General features: G+C 51.5%; 1 protein-coding gene and 3 non-coding genes across 7 annotated transcripts in view; all 4 read right to left on the bottom strand.

Moving 5' to 3' along the window:
* The window catches only part of LOC142821611 (uncharacterized), a 201383-nt gene that overhangs the window by 27429 nt on the left and 155236 nt on the right, over positions 1-18718 (bottom strand). The gene's annotated exons all lie outside the window — the stretch shown is intronic.
* On the bottom strand, positions 8777-8858 carry TRNAS-UGA (transfer RNA serine (anticodon UGA)). The gene has a single exon. It is a non-coding gene; the product is annotated as a tRNA-Ser (tRNA).
* On the bottom strand, positions 9450-9522 carry TRNAR-UCG (transfer RNA arginine (anticodon UCG)). Its single transcript has one exon. It is a non-coding gene; the product is annotated as a tRNA-Arg (tRNA).
* TRNAY-GUA (transfer RNA tyrosine (anticodon GUA)) lies at positions 13864-13953 on the bottom strand. The gene is given in 2 exon segments: positions 13864-13899; positions 13917-13953. It is a non-coding gene; the product is annotated as a tRNA-Tyr (tRNA).

Genomic DNA, 18718 nt, shown 5'->3' with positions numbered 1-18718 from the left:
TTGTGAAAAGTCTTGCGCAAGAAAACGTCCACGCTGCCATGTGCACGCTGTGCTTTTGTGCAAGAGCGCCCATGGCAGTGTAGGCGCTCTCGTGCGCAAGAAAGCTCTGATGGCCATTTTAGCCATAGGGCTTTCTTGCACAAGAAATCCCTGCCGAGCATCCACACTGCCCTTTTGCGTAAGAGTTCCTGGGCAAGAGGGCTTACACCTGTTAAAAAAGAGCATTGCGCAAGAAGCCCTCTCTTACCTCGCCGTACTGTAAATTTCCTTGCACAAGAGCAGGCGGACAGTGTAGACACTTTGCGGATTCTTGCCCAAGAACGGCTGTACTTGCGCAAGAAGCCGTGAGTGTAGACATAGCCCTGGTGTCCTTTGTACTGCAGGAACTGGCTCCCACCATCCCATGGCTGCTGCCGGAGATCCCCAGCTGGGAACCCCTCTCCTGGAGGCTGGGGCTTGGGCCGTTCTATGCAGGAAACCCAGGGCCAGATTAAGGCATGGGCTAGCCGGGCAGCTGCCCAGGGTACCTGATATAAGGGGCGCTGTGTGCCCCTTACAGCTGATAACTGCCATCAGGCACCACGTGCCCGTACCGTGAGCTGCAGCAGCTCTCACCAGCCACCCTGCAATGGTCACCCGAGGCAGGGGCCACTTTAACCCCTGCAGCGCTGACCAGCAGCACCCTTCCCCCTGCGGCTGCGGGGCCTTGCACGGCCAAGCTCAGCCTGATCCCGGTGGCACCAGGCTGAGCACCAACAGCGGTGGCTAGGCAAGGCACATATCTCATGCCACCGACAGCTCTGTGCACCATCCCCACAGCAGGGCAAAAGTCAAACTAAGATACACAAATTCACCTACTTACTTGTGTAGCTGAAGTCAAAATAGCTTATCTTGGCTTTTGGCACTATCCACAGCAGGTCACAGCAGGTAGTGGAAGGAAGAGAACTCTCCCTCTGACTTCCCTTACTCTTCACGAAATGGGGGTTACTGGAGTCAGAGTAGGAAGTCTGCCAACTTGTACTTAATTTGAAATAACAGCTTGCTGGTCAGACAGGCACTTTATTTCCAAATAACACTCCAGTGTAGACATGCTCTTATTGTCCCATTACAGAGCTGATACAGAAGGACAGGAAGCTACAGAGTGCTGAAGGGGAGTAATCAGATACTGAGGGGTGTTCCCCCCCCTTTTTTCTTGGTTGGGGGAATTTGCTTCTGCTCTCCTATGAGGCTGGAAATGTCAGTTAGTGTCCTCCCTCCTAGGTTCTACTAGAGAAATCAGACTTTTCCTACCTGAGAGCTGGAGAAAGCTAAGACTGAATTGCTATGTAACTGAAGGGAGAGCATTGTCTAGCATGGGGCTTGAACCTACAACTCTGAAATTAAGAGTCACATACTCTACCAACTGAGCTAGCCATTCTGTGTGCAAGATCCCTCCTGCACTACTCTGTCACAGGATAGAGGATCAGCGTGTTCTCAAATGCTTGATTCAAGGCTCTGTCCTGTCCCCAATGGGGTGCTCTGGTCTGTGTGGGGAGGCCTAGGCACACTGGCCTCTTTTACCACAAGAATGACCCCATTTCAGTCTCTCAAGTAACAGGAGAAGAGTCCGTAGCAGCAAGGAAAGGTCCCCTGAGTGAAACCAGGCAGAAACGCCACGGCTCACGTTATGCAGCAACCCTTTCTGCCCTGGCAGGCACTGCCCCTTCTCGCACTGGCCTGGGCCTGCCATCCCTCTCCTCCCAGCACCACAGAAAGCCCCTTGGCGTGAGCCTGGGAAAGCTAGAGGCTCCAGACCTGTTGCCTCCAAGAGGCTTGTGCCTTGGCCTCCTCTGCCCATGGCGGCCGGCTCTCCTGGCTGCCCCCTGAGCGCTGCTGGTCAAAGGAGGCAGCAAGGCAGGAGTGGGAAGAAGAAGCAAGTCCCACTGAGGCCGACAGCTCAGGCTTAAGCCTCCAGCCCCAGCACAAAACCTTCAGCCCGGCCTCTGTTGCTCCCTCCTCAGAGGGGAGGAAGAAGCCCTGTTGCCTCAGGCCGGGGGAGGCAACAGGAGGCCTCCTCTCACAGCCTTACGCTTTGCTTCCATGCCGGCTAGGGTTGCCAGGGGTCCAGTTCTGAACCGGACTGTCCAGTATTTGAGCTTTCTGTTCGGGAAACAAACTGAGAAAGTGTAAATGAGGAAATAGAAATGTCGGGTATTTTCTAAATAAGCTGGAATGTAGATTGTGAGGTAGTTTCAAGTGAGTCCAGTATTTCTGTGGAACCATCTGGCAACTCTAATGCCGGCAATCGCAGGGGCCAGGGAGCTCCCTGGCTGGCTGCAGCCTCAGCCACTTCCTGCTTCATGGCCCAGGCCCAGGCAGTCCAGGTGGGTCTCTGTGGGGCCCCAAGACATGTTTGCTGTTGTCCAGGCGCAGGGGGTCCAGATTCTGCAACACTCACAGGCCCCACAGGAGGGGGCTGGTTTGATGCTTCAGCCCACAGCCCGGAAATAAGCCCCCAAACTTCCCCTGTGTTCTGAGAGCCCCATTTGCTGTGTGAATTCTGTGGGGCAGGTTATGTCAGGCCTGGGCACAAGCAGGGTTCAGAACCAACCCACAAGTAAGTCCCTGCTCAAGAGGATTGAGCAGTGTCCTTTGCCAGCAATGTTAGTCCAGCCATGTAAGTGTCCCACTCACGTGCCCAAACTTTCTCCGAACCCCACTCACAGTTGCTGCCCTTGCTCTGGGCAGATAAGATCTCAGGGGTGGTTTTCAGTCCCGGAGACATCAACCCAAACCCTGAGACACAGGGGTTTCTAATCCAGACGATCAATGTTTGCTTCACTTTTCCCTCCCTCCAGCAACACTAAATCTCAAGGTAAACTCTATAGTCCCAGCGGCTGGGGGAGATGTGCATGTTAGAGCCTCTGCCCACTGAGCTGTAGCCTTCTGTGCCCAGGGCACCAGACACTGCCAGGGCTGGAGGGAAATGAGGAATGGCTGCACTTTGGGAGTCAAAGGTGTTGTCTGGGACCATAGAGTAGAACAGTTTCACCAAACTTTCCAAGGAGGGCACCATGGCTTAGCTGGCTAAAACACCTGTCTTGTACACAGGAGAGCCTGGGTTCAACTCCCATTGGTCCCTTTCTGTGGCCTTTGTTCACATTTTCTTATGTCTTCCTGGGACACAGAAGAGGCCTCCCCTGTTCACCCAGGGAACTGCCAGTTCAGGAAAAGGCTGACTGGGGAGGAGCATTGGGAAGAAGAAAACCACAAGCCTGGAACGGGTACAGAGGCTGCTGTGGCTGTGACTGGCACTGGCAAGGCAGGGCTCTTGCTGCAATTGCTGCGACAGAAAAGCCAGGAACACATTCCCTTGTGATGCCCTGGGGTGGGTGGGGGTCAGCGCCCAGAGATCCTGCAAGTGCAAAGCTGCTACAGCCATGGAGGGTGACTCTTCTCCCCTCCCAAGGGATGGGCAATGGCAACATGTGGAGCAGCTGGGAGAAAAGATCCATGGCTAAGCTGGTCAAGGCACCTGCCAAGTATGGGGGAGGCAGCCCCCAGTGGTGTCTGGCCAATGTGTCTGCTTTTCCTACCATCCCTCAATATGTAACTGGAGTCGGCTTCCTTCAGTTGAGCTTGGCCATGTCCCCACAGCGGGAAGCCAAAGGGAGCAAAGAGCAGGAGTACTGGAAGCTGGTGGGGGTGTGCTCTGGGTTTGATTTAGTGAGTCTTAGTTTGACTCGTTGAATCAAGTTCCAGAAGATTGATCACAGCAATTCCTCTCCAGCTGGACGTGGGTCTTGTTCTTCTGTACAGAACAGCCAATGGGCGTTCAGATCTCCCCCTTTCTCGACTGACAGGAATAGAAACCAGACACCCAGCAGGTTTGAGCTGGTTTTAGTTGAGGGACCTGTCTGCCTGGTTTATGTGCATTGACACAAGAACACACGAGGGGTTTGCTGACATTTTAACAATCCCTGTTCAATCGAAAGCCAAGACATGACACACCTGGAGGTGCAAATGCTTCACTTAGGATAATCAACTTTTGAAGGAGGCACATGACATTGAACCAAGTACTGGCCACCCGGCATTCACTGTGATGAGGCCATAATATGTGAAGTGCAAATTTTCACTGATTCCATCTTCTGGGGTGGAATCCCAGCTCTTCCAGAGTTCACTGCAGAGTATGGGTTCCCAAATTGGGGGTCGTGCCCCCCCAGAGGGGGTGTGAAGAAATTCCAGGGGGGGCATGAGGTGACCCAGCCCTCCCCCCATCAAGCTGGTTTTTTTTTTTTGCTATTTTGGAGGGGGGCATGAGGGTTTTTCAAAAATCAAAAAGGGGGGGGCGTGATGCCAAAAAGTTTGGGAACCTCTGCAAGGGGACAGCCCAGGAGGGACTAAAAGCCACTGCTCTAGAGGAGGTTTGCACTCCCAACCTCTGCATATCTCCTATGAATATTGTCACACAAGTACTGTGCGCTGACCCATTGCACCACTGGAACAAGTATTTAAAACATTTCTTCAAAGTCCTTAGATTGAAAAAGTCAAGATGCACAAAGTGGAATTGAAGTTTCTGCTTGTGCCCTTGTTCTTTCTTTTCACAGACAGAGCCAGGGGGCTCCGCACATCCAGAGACCCCTCCCTCTTCCTCTCTGGTCTCTGAAATAACCCACCCTAGTGGGGCACAAAGCTGCTGGAGGCCAGAGCACTAGAGATGAGTTGCACGTGGGTTAGTGCTCCCTTTGCACGTGAGAGGTAGCAGGATTCACTCCCATCTTCTCCCACCAGTTCGCTGGTGCTGAGGGGCTGGCCCCTTTCCTGCTGCCCCAACTCTTATTCCCACAATGCACTTTGTGCAGGGGCTGTTAGTCTTTGTCCCAAGGCATCTGGCTGGGAGCCAGGACCCCTCCCTCCCCTGTTCTGCTCACACTCTGGCTGCCTCCAGCATAGGCTGAGCTCAGGGGTCAGATGGGCCACCTGCCCTGCAGCTGTGATGGCATCAGGCACCTCAGCACAAGCCTGCTTAGTCAGCTCCATTGGGCCTGAGACCAGGAAAATTGCCCTTGGTGAACCTCAGGACAAGGAAGCAGAAAAGCCTGAGGACCTCCTAGCAACCACCCCAGCCCCTGCAGGTCCCACTGAGATTTGAACTCAGATTGCAGGATTCAGAGTCCTGAGCACTGCCCCTTACACCATGGGACCTAGATGCTGGTGGGAGGAGGGGGGTGCTGTAGACACCTGGGACACTCAGGTCTCAGACTGGCCTCCGCTCTCCTGGCTTCTCTCCGGCTGCTTCATCTCTCAGGACTATCTGGCTACATCTACACGGCACAGTTATTTTGGAATAAGCTCTTCTGGAATAGTTATTTCAAAATAGCACGTCTACACTGCAGGGAAACCTCAAAATGAGTCCGAGGAGGCTTCCCTAATGTAGACAAGTTTTCTACATTATGGAGCCCCAAGAAGAATAACTTAGAATGGCCCTGGGAAGGGGCTATTTTGAAATAGCAGAAGTGGAGCATCTACACAGGCCTCATTTTGAAATAGCTATTTTTCTTCGTACAATGAGGTTGACAGAAGTTGGAATTAGCCGTCTGTTATTTCAGAGTTATTTCAAAAGAAGGGAATTGCTGTGTAGACTCTGGCACTGTTATTTTGGAATAACGGCCATTGTTCCAAAAGAACTTTTCTGTGTGGACATAACCACTGTCCTGCCCCAACTCTGCTGCTTTCAGGACAAACTCCTTGTTAGGACCAGTCACACCCTGGGGTCAGTGAGGGACCGTCTCACCTGACATGTGTTGTCTACAAAAGCCTCTTGTTCCCTGCCCAGTTCTCAATACTGGCTGCATACACGTGTTTCACATGAGGGTGTAGCACAGTGTTTGACTGTAGATCAAATAGTCCTTGATTCAAACCCAAGTGCCCCCTGTAAGTGTGTCTATTTAATGGAGACATTCACCTTTCCTGGTCTTCCATTGTACATGAACTCTTTAAATGAATATAAACCCTTAGACTACATCTACACTGCAGGTTTCTTGAGAAAAACTGTTCTTGCACAAAAATGTGCACATCATCTACACTGCATTAGTGTTCTTGCACAAGTAAATTTACAGTACAGGCAGTCCCCGGGTTATGTACAAGATAGGGACTATAGGTTTGTTCTTAAGTTGAATTTGTATGTAAGTCGGAACTGGCTCCAGATTCAGCTGCTGCCACTGAAACTGACCAGGGGCTGACTACAGGAAGCCGGAGGCAGAGTTGCTCTGCCCCCAGCTTCCTGGAATCAGCCTGATCAGTTTCAACAGCTGCTGAATCTGGAGCCTGGGACAGAACAGCTGGGGCGCTGCCTGGTAGGTTCCCACAGGACCAACCCGGCAGCACCCCAGCTGCTCTACCCGAGGCGTCCCGCAAAAACAGACTGGTCTGCTGGAGAGGGGGGCGCACTAGCTGCGCCCCCTCCCCCCCAGCAGACCAGGGAGACCCGAGCAAAGCCGCACAGGCGGAGGGACCCCGCCGCCCATGTGGCTTTGCTCCTTTGCCCCCGAGCAAAGCCGCACAGGCGGCGGGATGCCGCCTGTGCAGCTTTGCTCCTGTCTCCCTGGTCTGCTGGGGGGGTCCAGCAAAGCCACTGGACCCCTCCCCCCCCAGCAGACCAGGGACATCCAAGCAAAGCCGCTGCCTGGGCCATCGGATCTTTTTTGCCCATACACTGGGCATGGAAGCTCTTGTGCAAAGGCATATGCCAATGTAGATGCTCTCTTGCATTAAAGAGTATTTGCACAATATCATGCCAATGTAGACGTAGCTCAAGTGCGCTGCAGAGAAAGCCCTTGCGTGCTAAAGGGCCTCAGGGAGCCCAGAGCAGAGGGATCCCCTCAACACACACATACAGTCCCAGCCCCAAGCCTCCCCCACATCCCTAATCCTGTGCCCTGACTTCTCTACCCTCCCCCATCCTCACCCCTGCCCTGAGCTCCCCCCCCCCACTCTCACACACTCCCCAAATCCCTGCCCTGAGCAGCCCACACTCCACACTTGAATTTCTTACAGGTACTGTCCTATCACAACTCCCCCCTTCAACTTCCTGCCTCAAGGCTCCCCCCGCCCAAGGGGTGGTGCCTTAACAATTGTCTGCCCTGAGGATTCCCACTGGGCAATGAGATTGGCTGCTGTCATGCGACAGGATCCTGGGCTAGTTGAGCAACTGGCGTGGCCCAGTCTGGTTGCTTTGATGCTCTGTTTGGCTGTTCTTGTCCCCTCTGGGCAATGGACAGTGGACCCCCCCCATCCTGAAGTGGACATAAAATGGCCTGTGAAAGGCTAATGTGGGTGAGCCTGGGTTTGGTTCCCAGTCAGGGCAATCAGTATCAACTTTCCCATGACAGCTGCCTAGTCATTGCGAGAGTGGCCTGGGCAGGTTCCTGCCACAGAGACACGTCCCAGAGCAGGACGGATGCTCAGACTGACACTGAGTGTTGCTCAGCGCTGGGGTGAGACAGGGAAGGATAAAGGGGGCTAACGGTGCCTGCAGCCTTTCAGAACAGCCCCTGGCCCCACCACCACATCCCAGCTCTTTCCTCTGCCCTCACTGGGCACTGCCTGGACTCAGGCCTCCCAGGTGCCAGCCTAAGGGCTCTGGGGAGACATGGTAGCTGTGTGGCTGGGCTGCTGCACAGTTTAGGGCAGAGGTGGGCAATGAGTTTTCATGGGGAACCACTCCCAGGGCTGCACTTTTCCATGCTATTAACGGGGGGAGGGGTTTGGGATGCAGGTTGGGTGCAGACAGGAGCATGGGGCAGAGGACAGGGGTGCAGGAATGGTTGAAGCGTGTTGGATTGTGACCTGGGGCAGAGAATTGGCGTGCAGGATCTTGGAGGGGTGTGCATTCAGGGAGGCAGAGGGTTTGGTTTATGTGGGGTACCAGTGGGTTGAGGGAAGGGAGGGGGTGGGGTGCCAGAGGCAGGCTCTGGCTGGGAGACTTACCTGGCTCACTCCCAGCCAGCAGCCCAGCACATTTCTCAGGCAGCCTGCCCTGCCCCCACACAGGCTGCAGGGGCCATGTGGGTGGGTGAATAGGAGCCTGAGTGGAGGGGGGGTGGTGCTTTACATGGCCAGAAACCAGCCAATGGGATTGTGCCGGGAGCAGGGACACTAACAGCGCCACTCAGCTCTCAAGGTTCGTCTACACAGTGGGCTTGTTTTTCAATAGCTTGTTTCAAAGTAGCACGTCCACACTGCAGGGAAGCCTCGACTTAGAGCCCCAGGAGGCCCTGGGGAGTAATTATTTCGACTGGCCCTGGGGAGGAGCTATTTTGAAATAGCTGCAGTGGAGCATCCACACTCTGGCTATTGCAAAATAGCTATTTCAGAAGAGGCGCTATCCCTCGGGCAATGGGGTTTGCAGATTTGGAACTAAGCCGTGGTGGCTTTTGAGTTGAATGAGGAGGAAGAGGGAGGGGCCACTGCAGGCACCTGGGCCTCTGCTTGCAAAAAAAAAAAAAGTAACCTACAGGTTACTGGAAAACATGGGCACCAATTCCACTACCTCTCACATGCTAAATGAGCACTATCACTTGAGCTAGTTCCTCACCTGTTTGCAGACTTAAGCTTTAGGAGACTCTAAGTCGAGGTAGAGCGTCCACTGGCGGCTTCTTGAGCAACAACTCTCCCCCTGAGTGAAGACAGGGCCTAATGGTGCAATTAGTTATATGCAGACGCTAACAGCCCCACTGCTGGTAACTCACAGAGGCCCTTGTTGCCCTAGGAAGGGGTGTGGCCAAAATACAGGCCTTGCTGTGAGCAGGATTTGAACCTGCACAGGGAAATCCTATTAGATTTCAAGTCCAACACCTTAACCACTCGGCCATCACAGCTGCAGGCAGGAGCAACCCAGGGAAACTGGTAAATAATCCCAGTGCGCAGGCCTAATGTCACCTACCACAGAATTCACACAGCAAACCATTGCAACAGCTGTGCAGAGGAGTCCTGGCTGTTCTGGTCTCAGGTTGCCTCGGAGGTGAGTTCTGCTTCAAGGTCTTCCCTCCTCCTTCTTGGTCTTCCTTTCCCTTTTCCTTCCTCTTCTCTTCTCCCCTTTTCTTCTTCTTGATGGTCTCCTTTTTGGACCCCAGTTTATATAGTGAAACTCAATACTGACACATGGCAGTGCCTTCAAACCTCACTGTCAGCAGTGGGGATATTTAAAAGGCTTTTACATTTGTATTCAGGATCTGTGCACCCCCTTATCCATCCCCCTCCCCACTGGCTGATGCTCTCCCCCTACAAGACAGGCTACTACTTCTCTCCTGGCACCACCACCCTCCTGCCCTGCAATATCCCCCATAGTTTAGACCTACTGAACAGCTACAGGCCTTCCAATGGGGTTATAGAAAAACCACATTGTCACATAGGACCTTTCCAGGGCAGCAACATCAGGATCCATGAGCACAGACAAAGGAAGGTAAACACAACTGTGAAGGGACTCGAACCCTCAATCTTCTGATCCGAAGTCAGACGCCTTATCCATTAGGCCACACAGTCTTGACTTGCAGACAACTGGATTTCCTGCAATGTGTGGGTAGAGAAAAGTCTCCCTAGTCCAGTGGTCCCCAACGTTTTGGGGATGCTGGGTGCCTGGGGGCAGGACCGCTCACGCTCTGCGCCTCCAAGGGTGGGGCCGCTCATGGGCCACATGCCTGGGGGCGGGGCCAAGTATGCGTCACGTGTCCGGGGCCAGCACCGGATTGTGCCACGACCCCGGAGCCAGGGCCGGCACCAGCATGTGCCGTGACCCCAGGCAGGGGCTTTCCAGGCACCGTGTGCCTGGGGCCGGCATCGGCATGTGCTGTGACCCCGGGCAGGGGCCGCCCATGCTCCTGGGGCAGGCACTTGCCGCATGCCCAGGCCAGCCCAGATTGCTCTGCAGGCCACATAAATGGCCCAGCTGGCACCATGGCGCCTGCGGGCACCACACTGGGGACCACTGCCCTAGTCCATCAGGTTTTATTATTTTCCTTGTTTGGGGGTTTAGAAATCACGTCTGAGCTGGTGAATTATTCTTATTGTGTGTAACTAAGGATTGCAGCCCAGGGATTTTTCCTGAGTCTATGTTACTTCATGGCTATCTACCACCTAGGCTATCTCCATACTGCATCTCTCCTCCGCAAAACCTCATGCAAATGTAGCACAGATTAGCATATTGCCATGTTCATTTGCATAATTAATTGGGGTCCGTTTTTGCACAAGAGGCTTTTGCACAAAAAGGAGCTGTGTAGACTGGGGCTCTTCCTGCCTTCTGTTTCCCCTGGCTCTAGCCTGGCCCTGGGCCTCTTTCCTGCCAGCCCCATGGGGCCAGGGGAAATGCAGGGGGCCATTCCAGAGTCTGGTTGGGGGCGGCGACCTGTCCATGCTGTGATGGGGGGGGGGAGAGTGTCACACGGCTTCTACTAGAGCTGGTATTTAAATAAAAACAAAAATAAACAAGCAGCTGGGATGGGGCAGCTGGAGGGAGCCGGGAGAGCAGAGGCAGCCTGAGAGCTGAGAGTCCCATGTGCCCCCCCAAAACTTCAGCTGTTTGTCCCATGCTGCAAGGGGCAGCATTCAGGGCTCTGAACTTTGCAACCTGAGTTCAACTGTCAGTGGGATTTTCCTAGGCTGGTTGTTGCAAAACCCTCCTGGTTTAGATTTCTTGTTCTCAGGCTGGTGAGAAGAGATTTTTGTGCCTTCTTCTGGGTGTCTAATGCCCACTGGTGCTCGGCCTCTCATCCATCTGGTTCAGATGAGCTGGAGTCATGAAACCTACCAGCCTGGCTAGAGACGCAGGGGGCTGAGTTTGTGTTTCTTGCTCCTTCCCCTGATGTCCTCAGGTCCGGTCCCAGCAGCTGCCAGGCTCTGCCTATTGCCCCCTGGCCTCTGCTAACCCATCCATTGGGTGTGGAGCTATTGCCTTGGGCGTAGGAACAGTCTGGGAGAGGGAGCAGCACAAGTGAGAGGCAGGACCAAGATGCACTCGACCGGTTTGGTTCTTTTGGGTCTGCCCTTTCTGCACCCCTAGAGACATTGAAACAAAAAAAGACCCATGAGAAGAACCCAGCTAGTTTTCTTTTGCTGTGACGTGAATGGATCTAGCTCAGGGGTCCTTCTGCATGGGAAGTGCTCCTGGGTTCTTCTGCGATGCCACTCGCTTGGGAGAGCACATGCCCTGACACTTGTAGATGGGCCAACACGGACAAACCAGCAGCACTCTGGCCCCCTTCCATAGCTCAGCTGGTAGAGTGGTAGAGTGGTGGACTGTCCTGTGTGCTTGGTAAGTGACCCTTAGGCTGCACTGCAATTGACAAAAAGTTTGTGGGTGTGAGCTGCTAATCACATTTCTTGGGCTGCACAGGCCTTGAGACCCCTCCAAGGCTGGAGGGAAATGGGGAATGGCTGCACCTTGGAATTCAAAGGTGTTGTCTGGGACCATAAATTCAAACAGTTTTAAGACACTTTTCTTTTTTCAGAAGAGTCTTTTCTGACATTTGGCCCATCTACACGGGCCCGAATGTGGGGAAAACCTCCTCTTTCAGAAAAGTCCTTATTCCTAATAAAATGAGGAATACAGGGCTTCCGAAAGAACACGCTCACTTTTTGGAAACTGATCTCAAAAAGTTGACCTGTTCCATGGATGGGGCAGAGTTTTTCCCAGATACAAAAGTTATCTTGGAAAAGCTCCATATTGCAGGTGTAGCCAAGAAGGGTGCTGTGGCTTAGTTGGCTAAAGCACCTGTCTTGTAAGTCAGAGATCCTTAGTTCAAATCCCAGTGGTGCCTTGCTTAAGTCTTTGCTCAAGTGTTCCTGTCCCCTTCTGGGACACAGAAGAGGCCTCCCCTGGTGGCCCATGGAACTGCTGGTTCTGGAAAAGGCTGATTGGGGAGGAGTGTTGAAAAGAAGGAAACCAGGAGCTGGTGTAGAGGCTTCTGTGACTGGCAAGGCAGGGCTCTGACTGCAATTGCTGGGACAGGAGAGCCAGTACCACATGCCCTTGTGATTCCCTGGGAGTGTCAGTGCCCAGAGAATCTGAGAGGGATGTAAATGTAGACACTCAACATTGTAAATGAAGCTGGGATTTAAACATCCTGCACTTCATTTGTATATTCACAGACCAGTGCTAGAAATACTTTATTTTGAAATACAAAACGCTGTTGAGATACGCTTATTGCGAGAGAAAACCCTTCGTCAGAAATAACCCTTAAACCTCATTTCATAAGGAGTAAGGGGGATTTAGAATGAAGGGTTTTCTTTCCAAAGAACTGTGTCTAGACAGTGCCTGTTAGTTCAAAATAGTGGCCAGATGTGATTATGCAAATCTCCACTTCATTTGCAATGTCACTCAGCTGAATTTGCATTGCTCTCTGGAAAGAGGAATGACGTGTAGACAAACCCTCACATGGGGAGATGCAGAGATCAGAATTTCCCCGCCTCCCTCAGCTTGTCTGGCTCCTTTCCCCCATTTCCTGCCTCCCTGCCTGATCTGACCGAATGGCTGAAAGGGACAGCAGCTGCTGATGGGTAAGGAGTGGGGGGAGAAGACCTGCAACAAGACCCTGGAAGCAAGAAGGACCTTCTCGGGCCACCCAACATTCAGTCTGACGAGGCCATAATATGTGAAGGGGGAATTTTGACTGACAGACTCCTCTGAGATGGAATTCCAGCTCCCCCAGCATTCAGTGGAAAGGGGCAGCCCAGTAGGGACTGAAAACCACTGCTCCAGGTGAGGTTTGAATTCACAACCTCAGCATGTCTCCTACACACACTGCTTTATAAATACTGTGCACTGATCCATTGTGCCACTGGAGCAGACATTTCAGAGTTTTCTCCAAAGTCCTTACATTGAGAAAGTGAAGAAGCACAAAGTAGAATTGAGCCAGAGGGGCAAGAAGATCAATATTCAAGGATTTACACAAACCAACAATTCCCCAGCAGGTCCCACTGAGATTTGAACTCAGCTTATAAGATTCAAGCTCCTGACCTCTTCCCCTATGGGACCATCACACAGCTCTGTGCTTGAGGTTCTCAGCTGGTAGCTGAAACTCTTCTCTCCTTGCTTTTTCCATTCAGCTGCGTCACCTCTCCAGACCCTGCCTCATCTGTAGGTGGGCTCATGGGAATGAGCTGGCTCCCTCCCCGGCAGAGGAAGGAGAACAGTGGTTCTTGTGCAAAAAGCCTGCAGCATAGACATAGCCATGCAGTGTGAAAAACTTCATAACAAGCCCCCCCACCAGCGGGACCCACTGAAACTTGAATTCAGATTGCAGAATTCAAAGTCATGGGTGCTGCCCCTTACACCATGGGACCCATAGAGTGGACTGTGCATGGGGCACCTGGGATACTCAGCTCTCAGGGTGGCCTTTGGACTCCTGACTTCCCTCTGCTGCTTCATCTCTCTGGATACGACTACACCGCTCATTTAGTTTGGAATAAGCTGTTCTTGAATAGTGATTCCAAAATAGCTTAGACTGGCCCTGTGCAGGGGCTAGTTCAAACTAGCAGCAGTGGCGCAGCTACACAGACCTTATTTTGAAATAGCTAATTTGGAACAGGTGTTATTCTTCGTAGAATGAGGTTTGCAGAAGTCAGAATAAGCCGTCTGTTACTTCAGAATTATTTCAAAATAACGGAATTGCTGTGTAGACTCTTGCATTGTTGTTGTGGAATAACGGCCATTGTTCCAAAAGAACTTTTGTATGTGGACAGAACCTGCGCAGCCCAAGAAATGTGATTGTCAGCTCCTACCCACAATCTTTCTGTCAATTGCAGTGCTGAAGTCAACTGAAGACATGGACCCAAGGCAACCACTTTGGTTGCTTTCTTCTAAGGACAGGCTGGAGGGAAAACAATGGCTCCTTCGAGCAGGAGTTGAACCAGCGACCTAAGGATCACTTGCCAAACACACACTACAGTCCTCCGCTCTGCCAGCTGAGCTATCGAAGGGTGCCTGTGTAGCTTGGGTTTGTTCAGGTTGTCCTTTCTACAAGTCTCAGGGCACATGCTTCCCCCCACAAGTGGATGACATTGCTGATGAGGGGCAGAGGAGCACTGGGGTTGTAACAGGTACTTCACATGAGTGAAACCTGAGCTAGATCCATCCATTTCACAGCAAAAGGAAGAAAGTTGGGTTCTTCTCATGTCTTCTTTGTTCCAGAGTCTCTAGGGGTGCGGTAGGGGAAGGTCCACAAAAAAACAAACCAATTGAATGAACCTTAGTCTAAAAACTCACAGAAACACCCCTAAGGGTTTCCTTAACTGTACTTAAATGTTGACAAAAATGTTGTTAGTAACTCCTTGGCCAACTCCGATTGCTCTGGGGTTAAGAAATACTCTCTTGTTAATTCTGTGCGCTCAGGAAGGGAGTAAATTGAAGAAGTTTGGGCCCCCCACCTGCGGACTCCAATCCAACCGCTGAGATAAAGGGGTTTACAATCCAGACAAGCAATGTTTATTGCACTTCTGTTTTCCTTCAACCCTGCCCAACCTCAAGGCAACTCTACAGTCCCAGCGGCTGGGGGAAATGTGCGTGCTAGAGCTTCTGCCCTCTGAGCTGTAGCTTTCTGTGCCCAGGGAGCCAGACACCGCCAGGGTGGGAAAGCTGGAGGGAAATGGGGATTGATCGCTCTTTGAGACTCAAAGGTGTCGTCTGGGGCCATAAATTAGAACAGTTTTAAAGAGGCTTTGGAGGTGGGCGCTGTGGCTTATCTGGGACCATAGAGTAGAACTGTTTTACAAGCCTGGTTGAGGAGGGCACCATGGTTTAGTTGGCTGAAACACCTGTCTACTAAGCAAGAAATCCTGTGTTTTGGTCCCAGTGGTGCCTTGCTGTAGCTTTCATTTCCCATTTTCCTATCCCCTTCTGGGGAACAGAAGAGGCCTCCCCTGGCCACCCATAGAACTGCTGGTTCAGGAAAAGGCTGATTGGGGAGGAGCGTTGGGAAGAAGGAAACCACAAGCCTGGAGCAGGTGCAGAGGCTGCTGCCACATGCCCTTGTGATTCCCTGGAAGTGTCAGTGCCCAGAGATCCTGAGGCTGTCTACACTGGCGCGATCTTGCACAAAAGCAACTGCTCTTGCACAAAAACTCGCTGCCTGTCTACTCGGGCAGCGTGTTCTTGCGCAAGTAAACTGACGTTCTAATGTATGAAATCAGGGCTTCTCACGCAAGAACTATGATGCTCCTGCTCAGGAATAAGCCCTTTTGCACAACTGTTCTTGCGCAAGAGGCCAGTGTAGACAGGCAACATGAATTTCTTGCGCAAGAAAGCCCTGTTGTTAAAATAGCCATCAGAGCTTTCTTGCGCAAGAGAGCGTCTACACTGGCATGGATGCTCTTGCGCAAAAGCACATGCCAGTGTAGACGCTCTCTTCTGGAAGAGTTTTTGCACAAGAACTCTCCCACAAAAGAGTGCTTGCGCAAGATCACGCCAATGTAGCCGTAGCCTGAGAGTGCAACCTCTGCACCCATGGAGAATGACTCTCCCCTACCTCCCTTGGGATGGGCAATGGCAGTATGGAGATAGCCTAGGTGGTAGATAGCCACGAAGAAAAATAGACTCAGGAAAAATCCCTGGGCTGCAATCCTTAGTTACACAAAATAAAAATAATTCACTAGCTCAGACGTGATTTCTAACCCCCCAAACAAGGAAACTAATAAAACCTGATGGACTAGCTAGACTTTTCCTTGCTTACACATTTCAAGAAATCCATTGCTAAAAAAGCTAATAGTGTGTGGCCTAAAGGATAAGGTGTCTGAATTCAGATCAGAAGACTGAGGTTTCGAATTGCTTTGTAGTTGTGTTTACTTTGCTTTGTGTGTCCTGCTATCTTTGGCCTGGAAATGTCTTCTCTAACAATATGGTTTTTCTGTAGCCCGATTGGAAGGCCTGTAGCTATTCAGTAGGTCTAAACTAAAGCCTTCTTCTGCAGCCAGACTGGAGCATAGCAGCAATTAGCTATAAAGCCTGGAGTCACATGCTCACATTCCATGTAAATGACATTGAAATAGTGTCACACTAAGCTGTGAGAAGGAATCTTATCCTAGTGGCACCCAATGTTACCAGATAAGAAACAGATCTCAAGATGGGTAGAGAAAACTTAAACACCGTTTTGTCTGGCAAGAAACCGCTTACCAATAGTTGTGATTGTGCAATGGGCATTCTATGATTATTGTCCTCCCTTTCCTATTGTTTGTCTGGGTGGTTGCTTTCTGGTTGGGATCTGTTTCTGTCTGCTGTATAATTAATTTTGCTAGATGTAAGGTGGTGGAGTATGATTGGTTAGGTAAATCATAATAGTATCTTATGACTGGTTAGTAAAATTATACTACAATAATTGGTTAAGATATTGCTAAGCAGGACTCAATTTTCACTATCTAAAGTGGGATCCAAGAAGGAGACCAGGAAGAAGAAGGAAAAGGGGAAAAGAGAAGTAGAAGAAGGAGGGAAAGGGAAAGTAAGACTGGGAAGAAGAAATTGCATCCGAAAGCACCTAGGACCAGAGCTTCCAGGACAACCCTGCACAACCTTCAGTAGGGAAACAAGCTATCCAAGTAGTGAGACCCGTGACACAGAGTAGAACGTGCCTATCCCATCAGCAGGGACACCTGAAGAGCCTGTGTTTCGAGAGAGTTTTGAACCAACAACCTGCTGCATGTTAAACAAACACAATAACAACTACTCCAAAAAGGCTTTTTTTACTAGTATTTCAACTTGGTCTGTTATTAACCCTTTGGCCAACTGAGGGGGCCAAACTGGGGGGGGGGGGGGAGAAGGAATTCTCTCTTCAAATTCTGTGCCCTCAGGAAGCGACCAAATCAAAGGAGGCCGGGTCCCCACCTGGGGACACCAACCCAAGCCCTGAGAGCCAGGTGTTTACAAGCCAGATAATCAATGTTTGCTGCACTTGTCCCTCCCCCCAACTGTGCCCAACCTCAAGGCCAGATGTACAGTCCCAGCGGCTGGGGGAGATGTACATGTTAGAGCCTCTGCCCACTGAGCATGCACATGGCAGTGTGGACGTTTTCTTGCGCAAGATGTTCTTCCACAAGAAGCTGCAAGTGTAGACAGCCTAGGTGCTGACACCCCCAGGGAATCACAAGGGCATGTGGTGCTGGCTCTCCTGTCCCAGCAATTGCAGCCAGAGCCCTGCCTTGTCAGTGCCAGTCACAGCAGCCTCTGCACCCGCTCCAGGCTTGTGGTTTCCTTCTTCCCAATGCTCCTCCCCAATCAGCCTTTTCCTGAACCAGCAGTTCCATGGGTGGCCAGGGGAGGCCTCTTCTGTGTCCCAGAAGAGCATAGGAAAATATGAGCAAGGGCTGTGAAAGGGACCACAGGGACTTGAACACAAGGTCTCCACTTTATGAGGCAGGTGCCTTAGCCAGCTAAGCCATGGTGCCTTCCACAAATGCTCCTTTAATACAACACAGTTTATCTGTTATTTCTCTTGAACTAACCACACCTTAACTGTCTGTTATTTCAAAATAGCACTATTTTGAAATAGCGCCATAACGCGAATATGCAAATGAAGCACGGGATATTTAAATCCCAGCTTCATTTACTATTTTGAATGTCTTCATTTGCATCCCTCTCTCAAAAGGTAGACATGCCTGAACTGCCTTGTGGGTGCCAAGGGGAGCTGCAAGAGGAGAAGACCCCGTGTTTCTGCCTGGTTGCGAACCAGAAACTTTCCATGTGTTAGGCTAAGCCATGGTGTCCACCCACAAAATTGCTTTAAAACTCTTCTACTTTATGGTCCCAGACAACACCTTTGATTCCCAAAGTGCGGCCATTCCCCATTTCCCTCCAGTCTTCCAGCCCTGGCAGTGTCTGGCCCCCTGGGCACAGAAAGCTCCATGGGCAGGGGGCTTTGGCTTCCTTGCCCATGGGATGCTGTTGCAGGAAGGGCTGCTCATCAGGGACGGGGTTCACCTGTGGAGGAAGGGAAGAGTATTTGGGTGCAGACTGGCTAACCTAGTGAGGAGGCTTTAAACTCGGTTTGATGGGGGCAGGTGCCCACAGCCCAAAGGTGAGTGAACAACATGGACACCTGGGGGATGGGCCAGAAATGGGAGAGAGCAGGGGCTGTAACTGCAGAGATAAAGGAGGGACAAGGGACCACTGCGAAGCAAAATCTAATCTGTGTCTTAGATGCTGGTATAGACACACAAGACTATGGGTAATAAGCAGGAAGAAGTTGGTATCACTGGGACTTTGGTGGGATAATACAGGACTGGAATTTTGGCACAGAAGGGTTCAGCTTGCTCGGGAAGGATTGGCAGGAAAAAGGGAGGAGGAGTTTCCTTAGATATGAAACATGCGAACACTTGGCCTGAGGCGGAGATGGACACAGGAGACAGACTTGTCATCAATCCCTGGGTGAGGTTAAAGGGGTAAAACCCCAGGGTGATGTCACACTAGGCGTCTATTACAGACACCTCCCCAGGCAGAAGAGGTGCCTGAGGCTTTTTAAACAATTAACAAAATAATCCAAAGTGCATCTGGTTTCACACACACTCAGCCTCACCCACAGCTGGGAGGCAGTTTGCAGGGAGCTGAAAAGAAACAGAAGAGGGGAAACTGGAGCCTGGCAGAACCAAGTCTTGGGATTCTTCTGTGCCCAGATGTGCTAAGCAGCTGGCAGCCAAGCTCCCAAGTGCTGGTCTGTTCCTGCTCTCCCCAAGCAGGCGAATCCCCTCTGCTGGGTGTTAC

Source organism: Pelodiscus sinensis, chromosome 31, assembly GCF_049634645.1.
Source record: "Pelodiscus sinensis isolate JC-2024 chromosome 31, ASM4963464v1, whole genome shotgun sequence".
NCBI classification, from domain to species: Eukaryota; Metazoa; Chordata; order Testudines; family Trionychidae; genus Pelodiscus; species Pelodiscus sinensis.
This window is presented reverse-complemented; position numbering and strand designations above follow the sequence as displayed.